Source organism: Cryptomeria japonica, chromosome 11 (genome assembly GCF_030272615.1).
Source record: "Cryptomeria japonica chromosome 11, Sugi_1.0, whole genome shotgun sequence".
Classification (NCBI taxonomy): Eukaryota; Viridiplantae; Streptophyta; class Pinopsida; order Cupressales; family Cupressaceae; genus Cryptomeria; species Cryptomeria japonica.
The window spans coordinates 536,205,576-536,213,465 of NC_081415.1; positions in this window are offsets into that span (position 1 = coordinate 536,205,576).

Here is a 7,890-nt window from a genome sequence, read left to right on the forward strand (position 1 = left end):
AATGAATAGTTTGTTACTGCTCATAGTAGGGAAACCTACTAAATTGTAGGGGATAACTTTTTATTCCCTTAGGAAGGTAGTCATTTATGCCTTCACGACCTTCATGATCATCAATCACATCATCAGTAAACAAAACAAAATAGAAAAGATGTTTTATGACAAACCAATAGATGGAATGGCATTACCTTGACGATTAATTCTATTATATTCCAACTTCCACATGTGAGGTGTCATTCTTCGTGGCTTTGATGTATTCTCTTCTTCTCCATTGAAAAGATGTTTTTCAGTATTTCGATACTTATGATTTTTGTGGAGAAAGTGCCTATACTCATCAAACACCTACTTGCCTAAACTTTTTGAATGACGAGATTTAATCTTTGGACCACAAATAGGACATGCACAACTTAAACACTATAACATACCACAAAAATGTGTTAGCCCTGGGGCATCATGTATTGTCCATAGAAGCATCGCATGGAATTGAAATTGTCTTTGTCCTATTAGTCTAGAGATGTCATACATAGTGACACCATTCCATAACTCTAGCAACTCGTCGATAAGAGGCTCGATATATACATTCATATCTTTAACTTGGTACTTACCTAATCGAATGAACAAAAACATTACATAATTATTATGACCATTTTACTGCAATATTTATAATTAAATTTAGACGACTATATTTAAATGATAAAATACCTAGAACAATCATTGCCAACATTATGTGTTCCCTCTTTATTGACATCCATGGGGGAATGTTATTGTTGATAACAAAAATAGGCCACACTGAGTAAATAGATCTTATCTCTCCAAATGGATTGACACCATCTGCTACCAATGAAAGCCTGAGATTACGAGGTTCTTCTTTAAAGTGTGGCCACTTTTCCTCTATGTCCATAAATGCTGAACAATCTACAGGCATTCAAATAATGTCATCTTGACTTCTATTGCATGCATGGTAATCCATAAATTGTGCCAAGCTAGTGCAATTGAATAATTGTTGCATACGTGGAATAATGGGAATATAGCGAAGAACCTTGCGAGGAACCCTTTTTGTTATTTGATCTATTCAAAATCTACTGATATGACATTCAAGGCATTCAGTTCAAAATTCATGTTGTTTGTGATATATAATATGATCATTGTGACAAGCATCTATTGCTTGATACTCCATTCCAATATCTTTCATAATGACAGATAATTCTTGGTATGAGCGAGGTAGAATATTTGATGGCGGTAACAAAAACTCACCTATCAATCTACAGTGAAAAAATATAATTTGTTATAATAAAGAATATTAATGGTACAACATGATTCATAGTTTATTATGACATATATGACATACCTTAACATACGTGACATTGTTATGTTGGATAAACCATTCATAACCTTCAAGTTCACCAACAACAATACAACGGAGAGAAGAGTTGCTTGCAAGCCTTCGTAAAGGGCCTCAGATGCCTTCTCAAGTAGAGGGACATCATGAACAACATCAAGGTCATCTTCATCATCATGATCAGTTGCACGAGTACTAAATGAGTCATGGATCAATGTATTTGTACCATCATCTTCAATTATGTTTTCTGGCTCATGATCGTCATCTTCCACGGGATCATTATCTTCAGCTTTGATATTCACACCTCCATGTTCATCCACTTCGAAAACCATATTCTCAGGGTTGTGTTGATCCATATCATGTGCCCTGGGGTGCTCGAGCTATATAAAATTTATAAACATAAATAAACCGTGATCGTGATCTCATCATCACGTGATTTATTATGTATATAAATTGTCAAAACGATATAATGAGAAACCTACCAATGGATGATAATCATGTCCACCTTCAATGTGACCATGTAGCCTACAATGTTTCTTCATTGTTTTGATTAGAAGTCTTCTAGTCTTTAACCCCTTACAAATTTTGCACGGACAAAAACATTTTCCATCACCTTTTCTTTTCAAGTTAGACCACAATCTAGCAATTGTCTCCTTATTTTGTTGTTTGTTGATATTGTCTGACATGGTCTTTCTTCACAGGCAAGAAAATAGAAATTATCATCATTGAACAAAGCATCTTATTGAATTTAGATTTCTAGTTTGCTTATGGTACATCACACAACATGGAAAACAAGAAATACTCAATAAATAACAGGATTCATTGATCTAGTATTATCACAATTTGCACTGGGCCTTCAATATTTTCTCCTCCTAACACTGTTTATCCATTACTTGTCAAGTACAAAACTCTAAAACCCATGGCTACTAAAATACATAAGACAACATTGTAGCATCTTATAATCATCTATTATAAAACCAAAGCACTTGGGAGTGATTCTTTTGTTTGTCACAGTCCATGAAAACGATGTCTACTGGAGCATTGAATAACTGACTAGAATTTTTTTTAATTCCTTTTCTTTTTCCTTATGATTTTTTCACTGTCACTTCCATCCTCTGAGTCAGATGCCCTCGCCCTTTTCTTTCTTCTTGCTTTTTCATACTCATTTTCATGCTTTGAATTATTTTTCTTTCTTGGTGACTCCTTACTGCTCTCACTATCAGTTTCACTCTCAAAATCTGAGTCTGATGTATCAGAATCTGACGAACCTGATGAACTAGAAGAATCGTCATTAGAGGTAGATTTATCCGACTCGGGAATAGACTTTTGCTGCTGCATTACAAGCCTTGGCATATTCTTCAAATACTCATGTAAACACCCAGTGATACCACCAAGACCAATAGAAGTAAAGAAATTGATAGAAAACCATGAATTTTTGGGATTGTCCATTGGAGAAATTGAATCAAAAGACTCCTGCATTGTTGGATCGTTCAACTTGTTAGGCCCAATATGGAAAGCTAATGTACTGAGAGGGGAGGGGTGAATCAGTACTTCAAAACTTTTCTTCAATAAGAACTTTACTGTTATGCATAAACCGAATAGTGCAGTAACATAATATAAAGCTAAAACAAATAGATAACAATCATACATGATTGACTCCATAACACATATATTTTGGTTACATAGAAACTATTGGTTAGAGAGAAAAACTGTGGTGGGGATGGCACCCACAACTTCACTACTGCAATAATAAAGAGTACTCGATTAGAGCTACATGTTTAGCTATTTATGATAGCTTACCCTGTTAGGAGTAATAAGATCTGTTAGATCTACCTTGCTAAAGGATTTTACAGCACTTAAACTAAATGCTGCACCTAGTTAGAGGCTTTACAATTTATAGACTTGATTAGAGTCTTTTACTCTGTTAAAGGTTTCTCTTACAACCTCAAAATATTACAATAAAATCATTTGAAATATCTGCAACTTTACACTTGGAATGTTATAGCAAATTCTATGTGCTCAGAATATGATTACCTTGCTTATAGCATACCTCGATAACCCATATAGTAACTTGGTAAACCCTTCTGTTTACTTTGTTCTTTAACTGTTCTCTGAAAACCTTCTTGGTGAGCTCTGTGTCTCTGTAACAGTCTTCTTACACTTGTGCATACACCTAGTTAATTCTTAACTCATGCTGTATAAATAGATCTCTTATGTCGGTGATCCATTCATTGCTTCGATCTTACAAATATGATTTATCGAATGAATAACCATGCAAGATATTTCATTGCTAAGATGACCTCAAAATCATACACAATCTTTAAGTGCAATTTCCAATGTGATAATGGTTAGATGTTCCTCGATCTTGTAACATGTTTTCATATGTATGTCCAGGTTCAATGAATCTGGAAACATGTTTAACTTGGTGTATATCAACTCAGTGTGTCATCTTTGTTACTTGGTAGACATGGAATGATACTCGGTAGACAGCTCAGTGCAAACTACGCTTTGAGACTACTTTCTTTTGTAACCGACTACACTGTGCATACCAACTGAATATTTCAGTAGTAGTAACCGACTAGAGTATATAGTATAACTTTGACATGAAACTAATGGCAACTTGATAAGTAGTAACAATCTCCCCTTTTGACATTAGTTGAGATGTTTGACAAAAACCTACTTTCAAAGTTATAACTCAAAAATCTATATACTTGCAAAATTTGACTATACTGACAGTATGTACAATAGTCAATAAAATAATATATCCAGATATACTCCCCTTATCGATATACTATGCAAAACTCTGATTTTGCATGTTCGGTGATTAATGTTCTGTGTCCTGCTCTTGATCTTTGCTTATTGTCCTATTCACTGCTCGGTTCACTGCTCTTGGATACTTTGCTTGCTCTGCTCGGTATACTCCCCCTGTATACTATACTCCTTTTGTTTGATACTTTGAATACTATATCACTCCCCCAATACTGTATTACTCCCCCTTTTTGACAAACATCAAAACTTAATTACCATTCGGGGGTGGTAACTGATCAAAAATGGATTTGTACTTGGTCTGAGCTTCGGTGAGAGCGACAGAGAGTGCATTCTTTACACTATCCATTGAAGAATTTTGTGCTTGAATATCAGCCAATAATGATATTAAGCCATCTAGAGTGCTTCCCTCTTGTGTAGTAGATAGGGATGTGGCTCAGTTGATCTGTTCTTGGATGGATGAAAGATGAGGAAGGAATAATGTTTGTAGTGTCATTATATCCATCCCGATCTTGTGTTCTTCATTTCTTAAGTCCAATTGTTGAGCCATGAGCTGTTGTAGCTTGGTATAAAAATTCTGAACTGAATTTGGCTCTGTGGTCAACTTATTTGAGAGATCGGTGATCTCTTTCTCAATTGCCTCTGTTTTATTTTTAATGTCTTTAATGAATAAAGAAAATGTGCAGAGTTTCTGAAATAAATAAAGAATGTGCCTGAGTTGAGGAGTCAACTCAGCAATAAATTTGACAAGTTTAACTTTGCCAATAGCTATATCTTTCTGTACCTCTTCTATCATTTTTGCAGTGAGCTCTTTGTCTTTTAGTTTGCTCAAATATTCTGATGCATCTACTCTAGATGTCTCTATCTTTGTTAGGAGTTCATCCAGTTGAATGTGGATGGCTGCATCAGTGGATATTGTAGCTTCAGGTAGCATATCTATTAAGAGTTCTTTCACCTTCTGAAGTACTTTCTTTTTCTTTTGAATGGCCATTTGCTTCTCTTGTTTGGCCTTTGCTTTGCATAGTTCACTGAAATCAATGAGTGCTTGCCCCTTTAATTTTGATATATCAACATTGGGCAACACTATTGGTTTTGACAAATCAACTTTAAAACTATGCTTTTTCATCTTCTTTTCTTTACCTTTCACCGATGGAACTAAGACAATGGCTTGTGAGGCTTGATGACCCTCGGTAGGTTGCTCGGTAGAGGCAACACTTTGATTGGTTTCTTTAGCCTCTGTAGTGTCCTTCAATGTCTCGGTACTCGGTGTCTTAGTTGCAACATTCTTAGTGCTAGAAGGTGCTTGAGATATCTGTTCTTCAGTAGTACCTTCTCCTGTTGTAGACTTGAGACCTTCGGTGCCTTGATCTGTGTCATGAGGGATTTCGGTTGAGACAAGTTGCTTGACTGGTGGATAAGGCTGAACTTGTTCCAAGACTGATTCACTAGATACAAGTTTTGCATATGCATTGCCTTCTATCATTTCCTGTTCCGGTGCCTCTGTATCAATGACATCTTCATCTATTTGTATGGTGTCAGCAGGGTCTTGCTCGGTAACATCAGGATCTTGCTCAGTGACATCAAAAATTTCAACTATAGCTTGCTCAATGGCATCCTTGATTTTAAAGATTTCTTGCCACTTTGCTTTTGTCTCATTTTCAACTTCAATGTACAACCCATTCATCAGTTTTAAGGCTCTCTGTTTGACAAAAAACTTTGAGTTGTATGTTGTCAGATGTTCTTTTATTTTAGCTACTGACATGTCAAGAAATAGATGAACCAGACTTCTCTCTCTGATCTATTTCTCTTAGTCCATTGCATACTTCCACCTATTATCAATATGCAAGTAAAGTTCATTTGGAAGTGACTTTGCTAGTTCCAATGGAGCTAACCAGAATTTTAGAAGTGTGCAAATGACAGCTTCTTCAATTTGTCTCTTCTCATCATTATTTTTGGTTTCATACTTTACATATCTGAATGAACCAAATCCTCCATATTCTTTCAGATTAGCACAAAAGTTTTCAACACTATGTACATTTACCTTCTTGCTTTTGACAATCTGAAATTTGCTTGCATCCTCTGATTCGGTATCACTAGACTCTTTTGCCAAAATGAGTCTCCGAGTAGATTTCTTGTAGGTCTTTGTTAACTTGGGAGCAATAACACTTTTTGTTTTCTTACTCGGTGAGGTTGCAGATGCTCTTGTGTTAGGTCGCTTTGGAGGTGGAGTCGGTGAGGCCTTTGATGTGTCTTGTTTCTTTCTCTTCAACACTTTACCCTTAGGCAATTCTGTGCTTAGTGTTATTGTTGCCTCTTGGGCTTCAGATTCCTCTTCGGTAATGGCAATGGTGCCTTTGATAGGTGTAGAGGAAGAGTCTTCTCCAAATTTCTCTGACAATGCCTTTATCATTTTTGTTGCCTTTCTTGTAGCTTTGGGTACTACAATGCTCATCTTTACCTTTTCCTTCACTTCCTCATAGGTTCCATACCTTAGCTTAGTAGAATGTCTTGGTAATGTGAGAAATTCATCAATTTGTTGTTGTGTGAATTCAAAATCAATCTCGTATCCCATAGGTGACAAAGATTGAGTTCTCGGTTCCACAACATTCACATAACAATAATCAGTGTCAACTTCAAAACATATATCATTTTTGTATTTCTCAACTAGTTGGGGTGGAATTCTATACCTGTTATGCATTTTCTCTTGGAATTTACTGAAGTAATCATCCATAATATCATTGAAATTATCACCTAACTTCTTGATGAAGTCATTTATCTGATGGGTGATTGGTCAATGTAGTTCCCAAACAACTTTACCGACTGATGGAAAGAATTTTTCAAAATAGAAAAACATGCATACAAGTAATGATCCAAACTTTAGTGTATTAGCCAAGTTGTTTTTCTTCGGCTTCCTTAGGGTGTTCAGATTCTCAAATAGGTTCTTTAGCAACACCTCACATAGATCAATTTTCATTCCCTTTTTCACAATTTTGTATGCCAAGTCTACTGCTGCATAGGGTACACTGTTTTCCCTTGCTAATTGGAAGAAATAGTAACCCATTACTCTTATGGAAAATTTAAGTTCTTCATCAGTGACATTATTCAGTTTCAATCCTCTACAATCTAATTCCACTTTGGTTAAACTGATCGATTCCTTCTGTGATATCATCTTTTGGGCTCGGGCATGATCATAAATGGGGTAACCGGTAATCAGATGAATGATCTCCTTGGTAATCTTAAATGGTTGTTCTTCTAGCCACATGAAATCATCGTGAACTCTGCTTAGAATAAACTTAACCCATTGGGGTTTGAACACACGGGGATAGGTTAGGGCTTCAGTTAATCCCTTGATCTTGATGTGTTCATACTTGCTATTCAATTTACCATTTGTGCACAGCTCATCATAGGTGTCTTTAATTTCAACATGACCGAGTTCTTCAACATGACATTTGGTGAAGAATCTCACATCTTCGACTAACAACACTCTACCCAGGATGAGCGAAAAAGTGGTTTTGTCATCCAATAAGATGCAACTTTGGGAGTCAAAGAGTATTTTAGTGAGGGCTTCTCTACATTCTTGACAACAATGGGATCTTGGATCTTAGGTGCCATTGTAGATTTCAGATAGAAGCTAACAAAGAATCCTTAGGGTTTCAGGATTTTCAAATGGCAGACGCTTTATACTTAGCAGATAATGGCAACTAGATTAGATCGATAAACCAGCTTAACAATGCGTTGAGATTGATGTAAATACCTTGAATTTTCTTTGTAGGTGTAGCATCCTAAAA